Source organism: Cynocephalus volans, chromosome 10 (assembly GCF_027409185.1).
Source record: "Cynocephalus volans isolate mCynVol1 chromosome 10, mCynVol1.pri, whole genome shotgun sequence".
NCBI classification, from domain to species: Eukaryota; Metazoa; Chordata; class Mammalia; order Dermoptera; family Cynocephalidae; genus Cynocephalus; species Cynocephalus volans.
The window spans coordinates 83,804,123-83,824,951 of record NC_084469.1 but is presented as its reverse complement, the minus strand read 5'-3'; positions in this window follow the sequence as shown (position 1 = coordinate 83,824,951).

The window sequence follows — 20,829 nt, the reverse complement described above, 5'->3', positions numbered from 1 at the left end:
GCCAGTGCAGGGATCCAAACCCTTGACCTTGGTATTATCAGCACCACGCTGTAACTGATACTTTAATAATTTTAAAGAAATACATAAGACAACATGGTTTTTCTCTGTCATATCCTCACTGTGTCCTTTCTTTGAATGGCAGCCAGGTAACTGCTGCCACAGGATAAAGACCACATCCTTGTCCATTCAACTTGCTCAGCTCTGGGGACTTTATGTTCATTTGGAGTCAAGTATATTCCCAGCCTACTGCAACATGCAGATCCAGCTAACCACAGCAGCGAGTGGGTTCTTTATCCAAATTATGCAGACCAAACAGCCATCTCATCACTGGAGACAGAAGCAACTGCCTTTGGTCCTTGGGAAAGAGGCACCTCTCTGGTTCAAGGTAGACAGAAGAGTGAGGGCATGCGTTCTTGCTGGGATGGCACCAGTCACTATCATTGGTGCATGTTTTCTCTCTGTTCAGAGTCTCTGTGGGGAACTGCCCTCTCACCGTCACTCAGTCCATCTAGTCTGGGTGGAGCTTCTTTCACTCTTTCCTCCTCAGGGGTGGGCACATGAGCCAGGCTGAGCCCATCAGGGAACTGCATCCTCCTGGCCATAGTGATTGGCTCAGGGATGGGTACACAACCGAAGTTGGCCAGTCAGAATTCTTCCTAGGACTTTTGCTGGAACTACCCAGAAGGACCACCAGCTGTGAGGATGATGTAAGTTTAGCACTGCCAGGGACATCTTTGCCAGCTCATGGGAGAGTCTGCCTGAATGAGGAGATGACCCAAAAGAAAACAGAGCCAAGAACTGGAGAAAAAGAGAAGATTCTTGAGAACAATAATTCATTCCCTGGGTCTGCCTGTGCCTAAGCCAGACTCTCTCTCTCTCTCTCTCTCACACACACACACACACACACACACAGATCTTTCCAATTTCACAAGTCAATAAATTCCTTTTTTTTATGATGTGGTTGACTAAACTAATTAAATTGGGTTTTTGCCACTTGCAAAGGGGTCTTCCCTGACTCATAGTATGCTCATTCCTTTTCAAAGCTGTTTTCCAATCCATGTGGTCTTCACGTCATCACTGAAGAGTGAATGGAACATAAATTCCTCCACCTATTTTACCAAAAAGGAAACTGAGGCCCAGAGCAAGGAAGCAACTTGCCCTGACCCTACAACAGTGACATTGCCAGGGCAGACATCAGTATTTGACTCCCTGGCCCAAATGCATTGCCCCTGGGTCCCTATTTGTATTCCCCATCACTCTGCTGAGAGCCTGGTGGCTGAGGGTTGATGACTACAGGAGGGAACCACTCTATCCTCCAAACTGGAAGTGGGACAGGAACAGTTTCCTCTCATTAATCTCTCTCATCGGAGACTCTTGAGTTCATGGCTACAATTATCACAATCCATCTCCCTGTAATTCAGTCTCTGCTGTTAATCATTAGGTCATTAACCTTCAATCCAATAACATGCTCATGTTTAATTCAAACAGGTCTGTTACCAAGGCAATCAGAATCTCCATCCCCCGGGAAGGGTTGAGGTGGGAGTGGTGGAGGGAAAAGGAGGGAGGTCCTGAACATTTCTCTGGCTTTCCATGGATTTTGTCTGTGTAGTGGATTCGATTATGTCCCCCCAAAACTCCCTGAAACTTGAATTGCATCCCCCAAGTTTTATGTATTAGAAACTTAGCCCCCACTGTGACTGTTAAGAGGGTGGGAAATCCTATTACAGTAATTAAAAGGTGGAGCCTTGAAGAGGTGATTGGATTGTAGGACCATGCAGTAGTGAAAGGATTAAAAATGGTGGTCAAGGGCGTGGTTCTGAGGGCTTTAAAGAAAGAGGAGAGTCTGTCTTTCTCCCTCTCTCTGCTGTCTCTCTGCTTCCACCATCTTGCAATGTGAGACCCCTGGGTCACTGTCACCACCACCAGATGGACTTTCGACTTCCCAGCCTCAGAAACTGTAAGCAATAAGTTTTGTTTTCTTATAAATTACCCAGTTCCAAGTACTTTGTTATAAGCAACATAAATGGACTAATACAGTCTGATTGCCAAAAAATAACACTGCAAGCCTCAGACAAGTCATTCTGGTGAATTCCTCAATTTCCCCAAGTGAAAAACAAAGAGTTTGGACTGAGTGTTTTTCAAACTCAGCTCCAAGATGTCCAGAGAAGAACTTCCAGGAATAGGAGAGGGGTACAGGGCTCTGTACCCTTCTTGTTTCTCTTTCAGCCAGAGCAGCCATACTTTCATCTGCCTTTTAAATTCTGTTTTTAATTTCATCAGAAACATATAAATACATCGCTGTTGTAAAATATCCAAGCACAAGTTCAGTGCCCTTGACTTACCTCACCTCATTTCAGTTCCCCTCTCCTCACCTCCAGACGTAACCTATTAGTTTGGAAGAGTTTTTCTTCTGGCATTTTAATACTTATTTACATATATATACATATGTATGTGTATGTATAAGTGTATATCTATATATGTGTGTATTTATACCCTTAGAAAATGGACAGTACTTGTTTATGTGAGTTATTTAAATTTTTTTAAATAAATATAACTATGACAACTTATTCTTTAACTTGCTATTTCAGCAATATATCTTAGAGATTACCTATCTTAGCATTAGAATACTACCTCATTCTTTTTTAACTGCTACCAAGTCACTTCATTGTCAATGCTCTGAAATAGATCGATAAAACATTTTTCGCTTTCCTGTAATTATGTTTTCTTTTATGGTTTTCCAAACCAGAACACCACATGAACAGAATAAAAGGAATCACTTGCTTAAGGTGAATGTTATTATTACATGCATTATTCAGAATCAAAATTTCATATGACTTTTATGGGTGTGTCTCAAAAATAGAAAAAAAAAGAAAGAAAGAAAAGAAAAGTCCAAGTAGAGAGTGTTTGGTCATCCTCAGATGGTAATATCTCCCTCAATGGCATGGAACTCACTTCCCACCAGTTTTGTAAAGTTGCTCCTGTGGACACCTAAGCTTACTGGTCCCATATTTCCCAGGTGATAATGTAACATCCCTCCAGACAGTGCCAGTTTACCCCTTAATCTGGCCCTGGCTCTGGTTTTTCAGGTAAAAAGACAAGAGGAGACGTCACAGAACAAGATCACTCACTGACTAGACAATGTGGTAGCCAAAACTGCAATATTTTCCTAAATCTGGAAACAAGACCCACAGATCTAGTCTACAGGATCTGGGATGACCCAATGAGGGGAGGAGGAGATGGGAGAGGACCTCTCCTCCTTTGTATGTCTGAACCAAGTTACAGAGACTTGCTATAAACAGCCACATCTTTTGCTATTTGGTGGCAAGCAACAGAAACAGACTGAAGCAAAAACCAGCAACAACAAAAATAAGCCTGGGAAGCATATGGGGTAGCTTACAGAGCAGAAGAACAGCAGAAAAACAAAGCTTCATGGGAGGACAGATCCCAGGGCAGCTCTGGGTTTCAAGGGAACAATCTCTGTGAGGTGCCTCCTCCAGAATGATCCCACTCCCCCAATTTTCCATCCTTATGTCATGTGCTCAAGATTCAGCTTCCTAGTAGATTTCAGCCAGCCGAGTTCAGATCACATGCCCATCCTTTGGCTGAGGGACAGTTGGCACCTTGATTGACAGTACCACCAGCTCACATGGGTAGAGAGAGTTTGTGAAAGATTTGTTTGACTAATAACTTAGATTGATTCTTCTAGAAACCTCCATTTGCATAGTTTAGAAATTAGGTAGAGTTATGTTATTCACAGCAATACTAAAGCAGAGTTGGTAAAAAAAAAAAAAAGAGAGAGAGAGAGAGAGAGAAAATTAAGGTTGTATTGTTATCAGAAGAAGGGGAAATGGGTGCTGGGAAGAGAAAAAAGCAATCAATGCTCATTCTATTAATCAACCATTTCCAAAATATTGACTGACCTCAGTGCCCAATAGAGATTAGGCAGAAGAAGAGAAATGGGGGGTGAGAGCTGGGGGAGAAGAAGAGAAAGGAGAGGGGAAGAGGGAAAGGTGTAGGAAGGAGAATCAGGAAAGGAGCCCAAGAGGGATCATGACCCTGAGCAGAAGGGGCTGTCCTGGGCTCGGAGCCTTCCCCACACTGTGTCCTGGTCCAGTGATTCCCATTTCGGCTATAAACAGTGCTCATGGGCAGCCTAGGCTCTGACCCACCACCTTTGGAAGATCTCCCTGCTTCTGGATATTTCCTTGGCTTCCAGTGGCTTTTGTCTGATCTTAAGAAAATAGCACTGCAATAAATAAATAAATAAATAAATAAAATATTCTGATATCACTCATGCCTCAGCCTCAGATCTGTAAGAGAGGACAAACACTTAAAAAAAAAAAAAAGAAACAAAGAAAGAAACTTGAAACTATAGAAAAGCAGACAGTAGAATTTTTTAAAATCCATAATTTTCTTCCTGTCTTTTTTGTTTGCAAATATATAAAAAAACATAATATGGCTGAAATTATGCAATATACAAGTTTTATGACCTGCTTTACTCATTTAATCATTTTTTCCATGTCACTAAAATTCTTCAAAAACATTTTGATGTTTATAAAATATTCCATTTTATAACCACATTATAATTCATTTAATGTCAGTGATTTGATTAGGAACTTGGAAACTGGCCAGTTAGCTCAGTTGGTTAGAGCATGGTGTTGTAACACCAAGGTCAGGGGTTCAGATTCCCATACCAGCCAGCTGCCCAAAAAAAAAAAACTTGGAGTCACTACTCAGAAGGACCTGGGTTCAAATTCTAGGTCTACCATTTAGTTATTGGCCCTGTGCATATTGCTTATCTTCCATGGGTCTCAGTTTTCCCATCTGTAACTTGGAGATAATATTAATAGCTCCCTCCTAGATTGTCAGGAGGATTAAATAAAAGGACGAATGGAAAGCGCTTGGCACAGAGCATGCCCAGAGTAAACATCCCTAAATTTTCACTGGCATTATTAAAGGGGTTTTTTTCCCCCTTCAAGTTTTTCAAATGTAAATGGTTCTGTAATGAAAATCCTAAAACAGGGATTCCTGAAATCAGAATTTCCAGGGACAAACTTTCTCAGGGTTCTCAGTACAGTTTGCCCTCCTGAAAGGGGCTCCCTCACCCGGAAGGCTTTCAGTTATTGGCAACAAGGTCTGTCTCTGTCTCTCTGCCACTCTCTGTTTCTCTCTCTGTCTCTTTGTCTATCCTTCTGTCTCTGTCTCCCTGTCTCTCTCCCCACCCCCATCTCTTTGTCTGTCTTTCTGTCTCATTGTCTTTCTCTCTATCTCTCTTCTTCCTTCTCTTTCTCTCTCTCCCACCATGGTATCCAGACCCTTCTTTAATGGTGCCCTGTCCCCAAGCCCCCAAGATGGCCCACTCATCCACACTCCCAGAGGAACCCAACATCTGGGACCTGGTCACAGAGGAAGAGCCCCAAAGAGTCAAATATTATCTTTTGTGGTTTGGAGGCTGCTTCTGTGAGCCCCTGTTAGGGGTCTGCATGTTACCCCACCTGTTATCTGAGTGCTTCCCTTGTTTATCCATCCAGAGAGAGCAATTTCAGGAGCATTCATTGCCATTCTGTATTATCATTTTAATTTAGTTTTTTTTTTTTTTTTAAAGATATGTGCCTGCCTGGCTCCATCAGTGTCTTTTTCAGAGAGGTGGTTTTGTTTCTATGGCAACTGAAGGGTCTATTGTAATCAAATATTGAGCCCCATTAAATCACAATCTTCTCATTCTCAACAGTTTGCTGTGACTTTTATGCTGTATTAGACTGCTTTTCTTCTGCATCCTCAATCACGCATCAGCACCCATTTTGCTGTGATGGGCAGAAGCCACTCAGAATGCCACTCTAGATGGCTTAAGAATAGGCATTAAAAAAATTACGTCCATCTCAAATGCCCAAGTCAAAATGCATGTGCCCAATTGCCCCTTTAAAAGAGAAAAAACCTCGAAGAACAATGTTTTCCTCAACAATATTCTCATAACATAATTGCCTTTGATCTGACTTCAACTTGGACTAGATCTTTCTAAGTCAATAATAATGATAATAAGCTACCACTTATTAAATATATACTATGTGCCAGGCACTGTGCTGTCTCTTTTTTTTTAATTAGTTGTAATTTAATTTTTGAATTAAAAAAGAACTACAAGATTCCAAATTTTTAAAGTGTCAGTGTACTTTCAGTAAAAATTTCCCCACCTTCCCCTCTCCTCCAGTCACCCAGTTTCCCTCCCCACAAACACCTAATGTTATTTTATATTCTCCCGGAGATAGTTAATGCATATGCAAGCAAATACATGTGGGGATAGCCTGCACCTTGCTGTTTTCATTTAATATCTCTTGAAAATCATTCCATATTAGTTCATTCTTTCTATGGTTAGATATTATTTCATTATATGAAAGTATTATAATGTATTTAAACATTTCTGTACTGCTGAACATTTGGGGTTGTTTTTAATTTTTTGAATAATCTTGTGCAATTTTCATTTCATGTGTGTACACATATATATGCAGGAAAAGAAGTAGAGTTGCTTAGCCAAAGGGAAAATGTATTTTAAATTTAAATAGATATTGCAAAATGTTCCCAAAGATGTTTTACCAATTTCCACTCCCACTGAGAGCACAGGAAAGTGCCTATTTCCCCATACCTTTGTGTAGGAGTCCAAGAGAGTAATCTGCTTTGCCGAGGTGAGGATTTTGCCACAGAGAAAAGGGAGAGAGGCACCTGCAAGGCCTGGGAAGGTGGCCGGCTCCACCATGTGTCCCTTCCTGTGACCGTCAAATCTTCAGTAAAATCTATTAAACTCACAGAATGCCTGGTGGTGGTGGGTTTATCCTGAAAATTGGTGGGAAGGTTTATTTTGCATCCAGATAATGTTATGTGGAGCAGCAGCCCACGGGAATCCAGGCAGGAGGGACATGAGGAGCCACACAAATTGGAAAGTGGGCTTTGGGCTGCTGAGGACTGTTTTATACAGGGTTCTAGCCAAGTTTAGCCACTCTCCAGGGGCAAGGGCTGCAGGAGACATCTAGAAATCTAGGGCACACATAGACACACACATGCACACAGCTGGTAATTCACATGGAAATAGAGCTGATGGTCTCTGGAAGACATATTTGGGAGTGAAGAAGCAAAAAAAGTCCATCTCTTTCCATTCACCCTTTTTATGTCCTCTCTAAAAAGATAGTCCCACCTTCCTGTGAAAACATTGGTCACTCTCTTCGGCAACTCTTGGTGTCAAAAATGATGTCATTTCTTTTTTCCCAACAGCCACGTTTGCCTGCACTAACATGCCACGCTAACTGCTTTGCACAGGCTCTCACACATAATACTCACAGCCAACCTGGATACAGTTGTTCCCAAACTTTGCTGCACATTAGAATCACCTGGAGAACTTTAAAAACTCCCTCTGTCTGGCCATAATTTATACCAATTAAATCAGAATGTCTGGGGATGAGAACCAGACATCAGTGTCACTGTGCAACCACATTATTTTAGTCAGTTTTGTGTTGCTATAACAGAAATACCTGAGACTGGGTAATTTATAAAGGAAAGAGGCTTATTTGGCTCATGATTCTGGGACAGCTGCATCTGGCATGGGCCTCGGGCTGCTTCTACTCATGGTGGAAAAGTGGCAGGGAGCCGGCATGTACAAGCAGATCACAAGGCGAGAGGAAGCAAGAGTGAGAGAGAAGGTGCCAGGGTCTTTTTAAGCAATGAGCCCTCGTGGAAACTAATAGAGCGAGAACTCACTCATTAATGCCCCCGCCCCCAGGGAGAGCATTAATCCAGTCATGAGGGATGACTCAATCAGTTTCCAACACTGCCACACTGGAGATCAAACTTCCACATGAGTTTTGGAGGGGACAACACATCCAAACTCCTTCACACATTATTCATTACCACCCTTTACTGATGAAGAAACCAAAGCGTGGTATGATTAAAGGTCCACAGATGGTGGGAGTTCCAAGGCTGAGACGCAAATTCCCCTCTAGGTGATTTCTAAACCCACGTGTTAGCCACCAGGAAGAACTACCTTAAAAACATGCAAACCCCTCCCTTTACATGTCAGAGATCAGACTCAGAGCAAGGAGGGGACTCATTCAAGGCCACATAGCTGGCTGGTGGCAAAGCTGGGACTGGAGAGCACCCAGAGGGTCACCAATAGCCTAGATGGCATTAGCCTGTGACAGAGCCCACTACAGAACACAATGTAAAACCAAACCACTCACATCTCCCCTCCTTCCTCCTCTAAAAGGGTTGGTACATGCCTCCTATCCCACCTCTGTCCTCTCAAGTTGGTGGCAAAGCCAACCTGTGTGTGTGAGCAGGGAGGGGGTATCACTTAACCAGGGTTGAGCTAGGCCAGAGAGGAAGGAGGAGAGAAGAAAAAGCCAGCAGTAGTCAGGGAGACATGGGAGGACTGGCCTGTGCTCCAGCCCCAAGCCACCCCCAGCAGCTTCTTCACCCAAGGTTATTTTTTATGTCCCTGCAAGAAAAGAACAAAAAAACCTTTTGTCTCTACCTGTTTGCCTGACTTGGAGCTAAGCAACACGTCTTTGTATCACTAAAAAGTCTCCCCCTTGATGTCAAGCCCATGCCTTGAAAGAATAGACTCAGAAATATACAACAAAGGAAGGAAAACAGAAACAGCTGTGACTGTGCTCTGGCTCTGGGAGAACAGGTCAGCAGCACCTCCACTGACCAAAGCCAAGTCAGAGGGAACAGGCACCTCCAGAGGCTAACCTGTAGAATCAGAAGAGACCTCTTGGGCCATCTTGCCATTTTGCCTGTGACATTGTATTAGTCAGGGTTCTCCAGAGAAATAGAACCAATAACAGACAGATAGATTAGATTAGATCAGATTAGATTAATCAAATCAGATCATTATAAGGAATTGGCTCACATGCTTATGGAGGCTGAGAAGTCCCAAGATCTGCCATCTGCAAGCTGGTGACCCAGGAGAGCTGATGACATAGTTCCAGCTGAGAATCAGGAGAGCCAGTGGTGTAAGTTCAGTCTGAGTCTGAGTCCAAATCCAAAGGCAAGATTGATGTCCCAGCTTGGAGGCAGTGAGGCAGAAAGAGTAAATTCTTCCTTAGTCTTTTTGTTCTATTTAGGCCTTCAACGAATTAGATAAGGCCCACCCACACTAAGGAGGGCAACCTGCTTTATGCAGTCTACTGATTCAAATGGTGATCTTATCCAAAAACACCCTCTCAGACATACCCAGAAATGTTTAACCAAATATCTGGGCACCCGGTGTCTTAGTCAAGTTGACACATAAAATAAACCACAGGAGGACACACTCCTGTCCTCACTGCAATATCCCAGTGTTAAAACCATCCAGCTCCAGCTTGCATGTACCTCCAGTATTAAAGAATTCACTGCTTCCAGGGGATCCCATTCCATCACTGGAAATTTCTAATGGTCAGAAGTTCCATCCTTACATGGAGTGGAAACTCTCCCCTCTAATCTCTGCTCATTGGCTCTATTTATTGAATTTTCTTCAAATTCCATAATTATTTATTATTTTCAGAATCTCCAGCACCACAGAAATGTGTCCCAGAGAATGGTGCCTCATCTTAATCCTCATCTTAATCCTAGAGTCAGAACTCTTTAAAAGATATGGCCAAACTGGAATTATCGCTAGGAAGTTCAAACCTTTCCCTGATGAGGACTCTGTAGAGTGGACACATATTTTTTGGCAGTCTATTGTCTTCTTGCACCATTTAACGGCATCCTGATTTCCTTTTGAGGAATTATCTCTCCTCCACTGTGTGGATCCTACCTCCTACTGAGGAAGCCAAAGTGACCAGGTCTGTCCACTTTCAACCTTGGCACAGCCAGGTGTGGACACGTGGCCTGAGCTTGGCATGGTCAACAGCTCTAAAACTGCTTCCAAAAGATTTTCTCTCACTTAACTTAGCCAGAGCTGGTTTCTGATGCTTGCAGCCAAGGAAACAAACGAAGGATAAGGGCCTAGTTCTAGAGGAAAGGGGAACACAGCTTGGAAGCAGAACATAAGCCCATGATTTGAGAGGACTCAAAGACAGATTTTATCCATTTCCAGGTCATGCCAATGCCCACACTGGGCATGAAGAAATAGGAACCATTAGCTTCTAGACAAACCACGTTTCTGATTAAAGACTTAAATCCAGAATATATAAAGAACACAACTCAACACAAAACATACAGATTATACAATTTTTAAAATGGATAAAAGATTTGAATAATATATTTCACCAAAGAAAATGTATGATGACTAATAATCCAGACAAGATGCTCAGTATCATTGGTCATTAGGGAAATGAAAATTAAAACCACAGTGAGACACCACTTCACACCCACTACAATACCTAACAACCAAAAAGACAGGTGATAACAAATGCCGGTGAGGATACGGAGAAGACAGAATCCCCATGTATTGCTGGTGCAGCCACTTTGGAAAGCAGTTTGGCAGTTTCTTCAAAAATTAAACATAAAACTTACCATACAACCCAGCATTTCTACTTTTAGGTATCTTCCCAAAAGAAATGAAAACATGTGGTCACACAAAGACCTATATTCACATGTTTATAGTAGCTTAATTCGTAATAGCCCCGCAAAAAATGGAAACAATCCACATGTTCACTGGTGAACGGATAAATAAAATGTGCTATAGTCGTACAACTACTGATACAAGCTACAACATGGATGAGCCACAAAAACATTATACTCATTCTAAGTGATAGAAACCAGACACAAAAGGCCACATGTTGTATCATTCCACTTATATGGAATGCCCAGAAAAGGCAAATCTATAGACAAGTAGCGGGTTAGTGGCTGGCTCAGGTTGGGGGAAGGAACAGGGATTAATTACAAATGGACATAAGAAATCTTTTAGGAGTGATGGAAATATTCTAAAGGTGAATTCTATAGCTCTATAAAATTACTGAAAAATCATTGACTTGTACACATAAAATGGATTAATTTTATGGTATATAAATTATATATCAATAACTATCTTAAAAAATTCCATCTCCCATTTCTTGGAAGAAGGCATTAGAGAAGTAGCTGCTCTCTACCCACTGTAGCTGACATTAAATGTATCTCTAGTATGAAGGACATGTAAATTCCTAAGACAACAGAACTGGAAGGGCTTATACAAGCAGTGTTTAGAATCCTCTTGGTTTGACCTGACAAAAATCCAACTCAAAATGGTTTAATCAGAAGAACAGTACAATTATCTCACATAACTGAAAAGTTCAGGGGCATGTTGATTTCCAGCACAGCTGCATTCAGGGGCTCCGATGATGTCACCAGCAAATTTTCCATCTCCTTCTCTCTTTTTCTTTATCTCTCAGCTCAGCTTTCTTCCCATGTCAGCTTTTGTATCCTCTCAATGGATGGCCCCAGAATGCACTCCCAAAACAATTATCCCAAAGGGAAAAAGAGCTTCTCTTTTTTAATAGTTTCTACAAACATTCGAAATTGACTTATTGACCCAATAAATCCCTGTTTTATCCCTGATTCAATCTCCATCTTGGGACACATGCTCGCTGGCAGTAGGGTTAAAGTGGTTTCCAAAAGGAAAATCAAAGTATGACTATCAGAAGAGGACTGGATGCAGGCAAAAATGAGAGATATTCAATAAAACCATCCAGTTAGACCCTGAGGCCAATAGAAAGTTGCAGACCTGCCTAAGGCAGAAGAGAGGCATAGCATAGTGTGCAGATGATATGATTCCCATTATCAAAGAGATAAGAGGGTGCTTCAGCATGGTGAGTCAGCACCATGCTTTATCTTTGCAGTGTCTAAGCCCTGGGCCACACAGAGCTGGTGGCAGGGCCAAAGCTAAATTCCATTCCAGACCTCTTTCTACCCTCTTTGCAGTGTCTTATTCACTCTTTGCTCATTTCTCAACCATCGACATTGTAAAAAGAGTGACTCCTAATGATTCTTACAAATAAAGCACAGGGAGGCACAGTCAGTTTTTAGGCAAAGTATACTGGCATCTGAAGTTGGCAGCAGTCATGAGGTCTGGCAGGAATCATTACAGAGAGAGCACAAACAGACTAAGAGAGCAAGCCTGGAGGTTGGACATCCACCACCATCAGGAGTAAACTCAGCCAAGGCCCCAACCGTTAGTCCTAACATAGGAAAGAGAAGAAGAGACAAAGTATGGCCATACCCACCCTACTTACCCAGTCCACTGAAATATGACATCCTTCCCTGGCACTTCACCAACAAGTCTCACCAAGATCACTAATGACCTCCACCTTGCTGAATCCAGCATCATCTCTGCTTTTCATGTTGTCTCTCCTTGTAGAAGCATTTGCCCTCTTGGCCATTCCCACAAGCTTGAGGGACCCTCTTCACAGCCTTCTGTAACCTGTTGTTCTCCAAATTTTCCTCCCATCAGTTTGGCCTCCCATGCTCACTCATGGCAGACACATTCTCTGCTACTGGATCATTCAGTGTTGAAATTCCTCAAGACTCAGTCCTGAAACATTTTTTTAAAATCATATTTGTTGAGATATCACTTACATACCATACAATTTGCCCATTTAAAGTGTACAATTTGCTCCCAGTCAAGATGGCAGAATAGACAGTCCCCAGCATCACCCTCTCCCACAAATCAACCAATTTACAACTATAAAAAGCAATGACAGCCAAGCTGGGACCACTAGAGCTCAGGGGAAGAGGAGGAGAGCCCTACAGAGTGCATGAAGGCAGGAGAAGCCACAATGAGAGAAAGAGAAAACCACTCCAAACATTTCGAGTCCCGGCCACTTCCAGGCTGGAGCCGCTAAGCACATGGAGCAGGAGCTGGCAAAAGCCACAGCTGTGCCCTTCAGATGAAGTTGCTTAGAGGAAGCAGGGGAGAAGAGGACCTTGGTGGCCCTCAGGCCAGCAAGACCACTAAGAGGGCTCCCATGGACCCCCATAGGAGTGAGGAGCCAGAACAACTGAAAAAAGGGAGCCACTCAGAGGCCAGTGAGTCATCGCAAGGGACTGGCATACACACCACCCCATGGCTTCCCATGTTTGGAGCATGGGAAGTGGGGGAGACCAGTCCACCAGCGGAATGCTGGGGCACAGCAAGGACAGCTGATCTGCACCCCAATCAGCACAGGACCACTCAGAGGAGACTGGTCAGGAATATAGAACTGCATGGGTGCAGTTTGATGAAAAGACTCAGGCCCAGACCAGAGTTTCTACACATCCCAGGTGCACCGGATTTCTCTAGACCTGGAAGTACCTATAAAGTCAACCATTAAAACCTGAGCTGCACAAAAAGACTTCCCTAGGGAATCAGCAGCAAAGTAGCAATTTAGTTCAACCACACAGCTCAAGTGCTGGTCCCCACAGAAAGTTCCCCCATTTTAGAAGTAAGCAAAGGACAACAAATTAGTTCCAGTGCAGAGTTTAAGTGGTGGGAACAGCAAATAATGCAACACAGAAATGAAAGGAAAAGCAAAGTACCCACAACCAGAGACAAAGTTTGATATTAACTAGCAAAGGTCTCACATCACCAAAGAACACCTATAAAACCAGGAAGGACCAGGAGTCCCATGGGCTACCAAGCCAGAAATGGGGGAGAGCTGGGGGCCTCACCCATGCCTCCCAACACTCCAACCAGTCTGGGGGAAGGGGACCGAGGGCCTCAGCCACGACCCCCCCCAACACCCTCAGCCACCAGCGATGACCCTTGAGCTGCAGCAAGAAGGGCTCTGAGTTCCCAAGCTGGGATGGTGTGGGGCGAGGGCTTTTGCCACACACCCCTGACATCTGCACCCAGCCCGGCAATGACCGAGCCACCACTTGAAGCCCCCAGTCTCCCCTGTGGGGATGAGGGGGGTGTCACAGGCCTCAATCCCACCCCTCCTCCTTTCTCCTTCTTCTACCACATTTCTTTCTCCTTTGCATTTTCCCCCTCCCTCCCAACTGCTCTACAACAATATCATAGAATGTAGAAAAATAATATTAATTAAAAAAAAAAAATAGGCACATAATGACCCATGTTTAAAGTGACTCTTACTGCCTACCCCCAAATAAAATTTGTTGATACTCTAAAAAATAAAAATAAATAAATATATAATAAAGTGTACAACCAATGGCTTTTGGTATATTACATTAATTTTTTAATTGTGATAAAATAGACAAATTTTTTCATTTTAAGTATACAATTCAGTGGCATTAATTACATTCACTTTATTGTACAACCATTACCACTATTTTCAAAACCTTTTCATCACCCCAAACAGAAACTGTATCTGTTAAACAACAATTCCCCTTTCCTCTCACCCCTTAACCCCTGGTAACCTCTATTTTACTTTCTGTCTCTATGAAATTGCTTTTCTAGTTACCTCATGTAAGTGGAATCAAGCAATATTTGTCCTTTTGGGTCTGCCTTATTTCATATAGCATAATGTTACAAAGTTCATCCATGTTGTAACATGTATCAGAACTTCGTTTATTTTTATGGCTGAATAATATCCCTTTGTACATATATGCCACATTTTTGTTAATCTGTCCATTTGTTCATAAACAGTTGGGATGGTTCCACCTTTTGGCTATTGTGAATAACGCTGCAATGAACATTGGTATACAAGTACCTACTTGTACAAGTATCTGCTTGTACATTGGCAAACAAGTACCTACTTTAAATTCCTTTGAGTATACATCTAGGAGTGGAATTGCTGGGCCATTTCTAATTCTATGTTTAGCTTTTGAAGGAACTGCCAAACAATTTTCCAAAGAGGAGACACCATTTTACATTCCCACTAACAATGCTTGAGAGTTCCAATTTCTCCACATCCTTGTCAACATTTGCTTTTCATGTTTTATATTATAGCCATTCTAGAAAGCATAAAGTGGTATCTCCTTGTGGTTTCGGTTTGCATTTCCCCACTGACTAATGATGTCGAGCATCTTTTCATGTGCTTATTGGCCATTTATATATCTTTCTTGGAGAAAAGTCTATTCAAGTCCTTTGTCCATTTTTGAATTGGATTGCTTGTCTTTCTGTTGTTGAGCTGTAGGAGTTCTTTATAGATTCTGGATATTTAGCCCTTATCAAATATATAATTTCTCAACATTTTCCCATTCTGTAGGTGGTCTTTTCACTTTCTTGATCATGTACTTTGATGCATAAAAGTTTTTAATTTTGATGAAGTCCAATTTGTCTATTTTTTCTTTTGCTGCTCATGTTTTTGATGTCATATCTAAGAACCCATTACCAAATCCAAGGTCATGAAGATTCTAAAATCTTATTTCTTCTAATTATCTTCTCTCTTGCCAAGAAATATCTTTCACACTCTTGCACATGCAAATGAGACCAAAATGTTTGTCTCCATCCAAAACCTCTCCTCTGTGTGATTGCATGGACTGAGGTTCAGTTGCTTGGCTGTCTCTCTACTTGGCAATCTCAATGGCACCTCAGATTCAGCATGTTCAAGATTAAACCCATGAAGCCAAAGTGAAGGAGTCATTCTTTTCATCTCCTTCTTCCTGAACCCCGGTATCCAATCCATCTTCAAGTGCTGCCAGTTCAACCACCGACTCTCCATTGTCACTGCCACCATCCTGGTTCAAGCCGCTGTTATTTCTTACCTGAGCCACTGCAATAGCCTCCTAATTACTCTCGCTATATCCACTCCACACCCACCCCAAATCTATTCTTCACAGTATAGCCAGAATTATCTTTTCAATATGCAAATGTGATAATATTATCTCTTTGCTAAAAATTCTTCAAGGGCCTTCTCCATGCTTCTTGGATACAGACCCAAGACATCTTGTATTCCTTTTCCTCTGCCCTCCTGCTCTTTGAACTTCAGCCACACTGACAGTTCTCAGTCCCTCAAACACACTAAGTATTTGCCCACATCAGGCCATTGCATACACTATTCTTTGTGCCCAGTGTACTATATAAGTCAGAGCCCTGGCAGGAAACAAGGTTACATTCAAAAGGAGTAGCTTAATAGAATTTAATGGTGGGACTTCTTGAAAAGTTGCAGGCAGGGCTAAGGGAAACAGCACCCAGGGATCGGCGACAGCAAGAATCACAGCTGGGCCTGAGAGGCAAGCAAAGGGAGCAGGCACTGGGAACTGGTAAAAACTGTAGTTGCAGAAGGGTCTCTCAGCAGAAGCAGATCCTTCAAGGAACAGGTGCCAAGATGAGGTGAAACGTGCAAGGTTTTTTTATTAGGGAAAATACTTATGAGAGGAAATGTGGAGGGAACCCAGAAAGGCTGGGAAAATCATCAGACCATGATGCAAATCTGACCCCGAGTGAAGAACAAAGGGAAAGAAGGATGGGTAGGAACATCCTAAACTGCTGTGCAGATCAAGGAAGGTTTGTCAGGACTGCCAGGGAGTCCTCCAGCCAAAGTTGGCCATCAGAGGAGTCTTGTATCTCCCAGGAATAAATCTGCCTTAGTACCCCTACAGCACACAGTCACTGGCTGCGAGCAGCCCATGCAAAGCATGACCTTGATGTAAATGCAGGGATGGAGTTAGGAGGCCAGCAATTAAGGCCCTCAGTTAATTATGTTTCCTGCCATCAGAGATCTCTCTGTGGCTGCTGCAGGAGCTGTGGCTATAAGTGAAGAAATGCTGTAGCACCACCACCACTCCCCGCCCCCAGGCAGGAAGACAGCCAGAGGAATAAACACCACGACCTCACTCTGCTCCCACCTGCCCATCTCTTGGGGGTGCTTCCCATGAGGCCAAACCCAACTGGAAACAAGAGAGGAGGGAACCTCAGGAGGCAGGTGATGGAGGTCATCTCTTGGGTGCAGAGCAGGTGCAGGAGAGTAGAAAGTGCATCCTGAGTAGCAAACAGAAGACGGGGCCTTAGGACTCTTCCTCCTCCCCTCTTCTCACCTAATCACCTCCTACAAATCTCTCAGACTCCAGCTCAAACCTCCCTTCTTCAGGAAATCTTTCCTTTCCAGAAGAAGCCCTGGAAATCCTTGCTCTCTCTTGCAAAGTCTGCCCTAACCCTCTTCTCCTCAGGGGAAGGCAGGTTCTTCTGTTGGTAGAATGATTTCCTTTCCTTCTCTGCATGTATCAGTTAGCAATTGTACACTGGTGTGTATGCTTGTTTATTGCCTGTCTTCCCCCACCACACTGTTAGCTGCAAGGATACAGGGGCCACTTTTCGCCATATTTCTCATCATTGTATTCTGAGCTTCTTGTGCTTAGCACAAAGTAGGTGCCCAGTGAATATCTCTTGAATGAAAGAAGGAATTAATGAGAATTCAGAACTGAAACCTCCCCCAAACCTTCAAACATGCCCATAATGTAAGTCCATATGGAGAAACAGGCCCAGAGAGGGAAAGTGATTGCCCAGGATAACCTAGACCAGCGCTTCTTAGACTACCTGGGTTGAAGGACCACTGTTCATTTTTATTTCCAACTCATTGCACACTGATACTTTCGTAAAATACAATAAAAATAAGAAACAAAAAAATACAAAGACAAAAGAAAAACCTACATTTTTTATTATTAGATTCACCACGCATAAAATTACTCTATCAAATTTCCATATATTTCTAAAGGCTAACTCAGTTTCTATACTTACTTCATCTTGGACCAGTAACAAAGAGCTGGCAGAGAGGCCCAGTCTGTAACACTGACATCAACTATCAATGCTGGGGTTTAGTGCACCTCAATATCACCCCTACACCGGGCTGCTTCCTTATAGATGCAGGAGAGAACCGTCAGCAAGCCACCCCTTCCCAGCTCCAGTCTCTCCTGGAACAAGTTTTGGAGCCAATTTTCCTCAGTGGCAACTTGGCGAAGACCCCACAGCCCCTCAGTGATCTCAGAGCTGTGAGGTGCAGAAACGCAATTCCAGAGCTGCCATCTGAGTACTGCTGCTTGCCTCTCTCCTGCAGACCCTAACCCTCTTCTAGACATGCAAGGAGCTCTGCTGCCTGCCGGTCCCCAGCAGTCTGGGGCCTCACACTGGCCCTGCCATGACCTTTCTGCAGCCTCCATTGCAGTGGAAACACCGATATGTCCCTCAGGGTACGTCTGGAGGACAGTAGATGCGCACATCACAAATTTGGGTGTTTGAGCCCAAGGAAGTCGACTATGCAGACTGAGCTGCTCATTTTGAATATGGAGACCAAGTCCAGAAAGGGGAATCCTCAGGCAGCTCATTTCCTGTGGGAAAGTGAGGAGCCTGGAGCCCCCTCTTGCCTCTTCTCTTTTCGGTGGTCTCATTAGCTTCCCTGCTGTGATTGCCATGTACTCAAAGGCACCTTAACCTCCCACACCTCCTGTCTTGCTCCCTTCTTATCTAGTCTCACACCAAAGCCAAAACCAGTCTCATCGCATCTCCCTCTGCTTAAAACTTTTCAAAGCCTTCTCACTGCTCTCAGAATCAGGTTCAACAGCCTCATCATGGCCAGCGAAACTTGCATGGCTGGATCGACCATTCACTTAACCCACTGACAGCACCCCCACTTAATATCTCAAATGGATCTCAAGCTCATTTTATCCAACTGGAACTTGAGCATCCCTGTGGATCTGTCCTCCTCCAGAGTTCCCCATCTTGCCAATGACACCACCCTCCATGCAGCTTCAAAACCCAGAACCAAGGAGTTACTCTGATATCTCCCTCCCACTCACCCTCGTCAGCCAAACCAGCGCCAAATGCTGTGGATTTTCCTCTGATGTGTATTTCAGATCCACCTACTTCTCTCCATCTCTGCCCCATGCTTCTAGTCCCAAGGCACATCACCTCCCACCAGGAGACTGCATTGACCTCCCATCCAGAACCTCTCATCTTCTCTGGCTCTGCTCCACCTTCCTCCTACTATGGCCACACCATGCGTCTCACAATCAGGTCTTTCTGCAAGCTGCATCCTGCCTCCTTCAGCCTGCTCTCACTCACTTCTCTCAGGTGCTCAAGCCACATGCTCCCCCTGCTAGGAATTAAATGTTTGTGTCCCCCAAAATTCATATATGGAAGACCCAATCCCCAATGCAATGACTTTGGGAGGTAATTAGGGTTAGGTGAGGTCATGATGATGTGGCCCCCATGAAGGGATTAGTGCCTTTGTAAGCAGATGAAGGGACCACAATGCACTCATTCATTCTCTTTCTCCCCCTCCACCCTGTGAGGAAACCAACAGGGCTTTGACCAGAACCTGACCATGCTGGCACCCTGATCTTGGACTGTCCAGCCTCCAGAACCATGAGAAATAAATGTCCATTGCTTAAGCCACCCAGTCTGTGCTATTATTGTAACAGCCTGAGCTGACTAGACACCCCACCTCAGGGTCATTGTGCATGCCGTTCCCTCTGCCTGCTGTGCTCCCTTTCCCTTTCCCTCCCCCTAACCCTATGAAATGCCTACTTGGCCAGCAGATCTTCACTAAAAGGAAACTCTGGTAAGGAAAAATCCCTAGCATTAGCATTCTTAGCACAGACAGATGGCCTTGTTCTAGATTTCAGTGCAGAGAAGGAGCTACCAGCCCACACACTTCCCTCCCCACCACTTCTCAGGCCTCTGGGCAGCAGCAAACCTACTCATTTCCAACACCCACCTGCAGCAGACTTCTGGCAGGCCCTGGCTCTGCCCACTGGTTTTGCAGATGCAGGCACAGCACAAGTCCATGAGTCAGCCCAGGGAGGGGACACAGGGACTGTGCTCCCAGCTGGCACACGGCAGACCCAAGCTGTAGGGGTGGGAGCCTGGGATCCCAGCATCTCATCCCACACACCTCAGAGATGACATTGTCCACCTGCCTTGTGGTCCTCTGGTGACTAGAGCCAAACAAAGGGAACAGGGCCATCCAAGGCCATTCCATAGGTCAGAAGCAGAGTCCAGATAAGAAACAGATCTCTTCACTCCCACCTCAGTGCTCTTCCCACAGCAACAAGGAAGGGTGACAATGTGAAAAGGAACCATCAAGAGGCTTCACAAGAAGCAGACACAGCAAAGAGGTGAAGCAGAAAAACACGAGACTGGTTCTCGAGCTCACTTGAGACAGCTCTGAAGACTATGAGGAATAACTTGGTGAAAATTTGCAGTAAATGAAAGGGGGGTGTGACCACAGGAGGTCCTGCCCCCTGCTGGTGGGGACAAGACCTCACACTGTCCACAGTCGGGTAAGGTCTGGAAAAACCCAGTTTTCATTTTAACAACACAGCAACTTGTACACAGGACTCTGAGGCTAAATTGAAAATATCTTTTAGGACACATTTAGCTATTCTAAGTTTGGCAGAGAACACCCAAATGCCTTAAACAATAAGGACATTTATTCCCCCATTTTCTGGGAAGTCCAGAGGAAGTTTCATGATTTGTCCAGAGGCTCAATGAGGTTGTCAAGGTCTAGGCTCTCTCCATATTTTCACTCTGCTGTCCTCACCATGATGATATTTCCCTCAAGTGTCAAGATAGCCAATGCAGCTCTAAGGAATTACATCATCACACAGCACTGGTCACACCCTGGAAGGAGAAAGAGAGTTTCTCCTTCCTCACATCTTGATCTTGGATTAAATCTTTTCCAGAAGCTTCTATTTCCCACAGGAGGCCTCTGTTAGGATGCCATTGGCCGGTTCAGGTCACATGCCCAGATCTAGCCTCAAAGGGCACCAAGAAAGGAGTCTCTGGAATTTTCCACCTGTACAGCTGGAAGTGAGCTCTGCTAGTGAGTATAAAGGTCTGAAAAGAGTTGTCTGGGTGGTCAGCTGATTCTGTACCCTTGGACTACGACAAGAACAATTTTACAGCCACATCATGCCATGATGCAGAAATTTGCTAGAAAGAATGGATTATCCTCTGACAAGCATTTTCCCAAAGGTCAATGAATCTAAGACAGCCTTGACCTTGTGGTT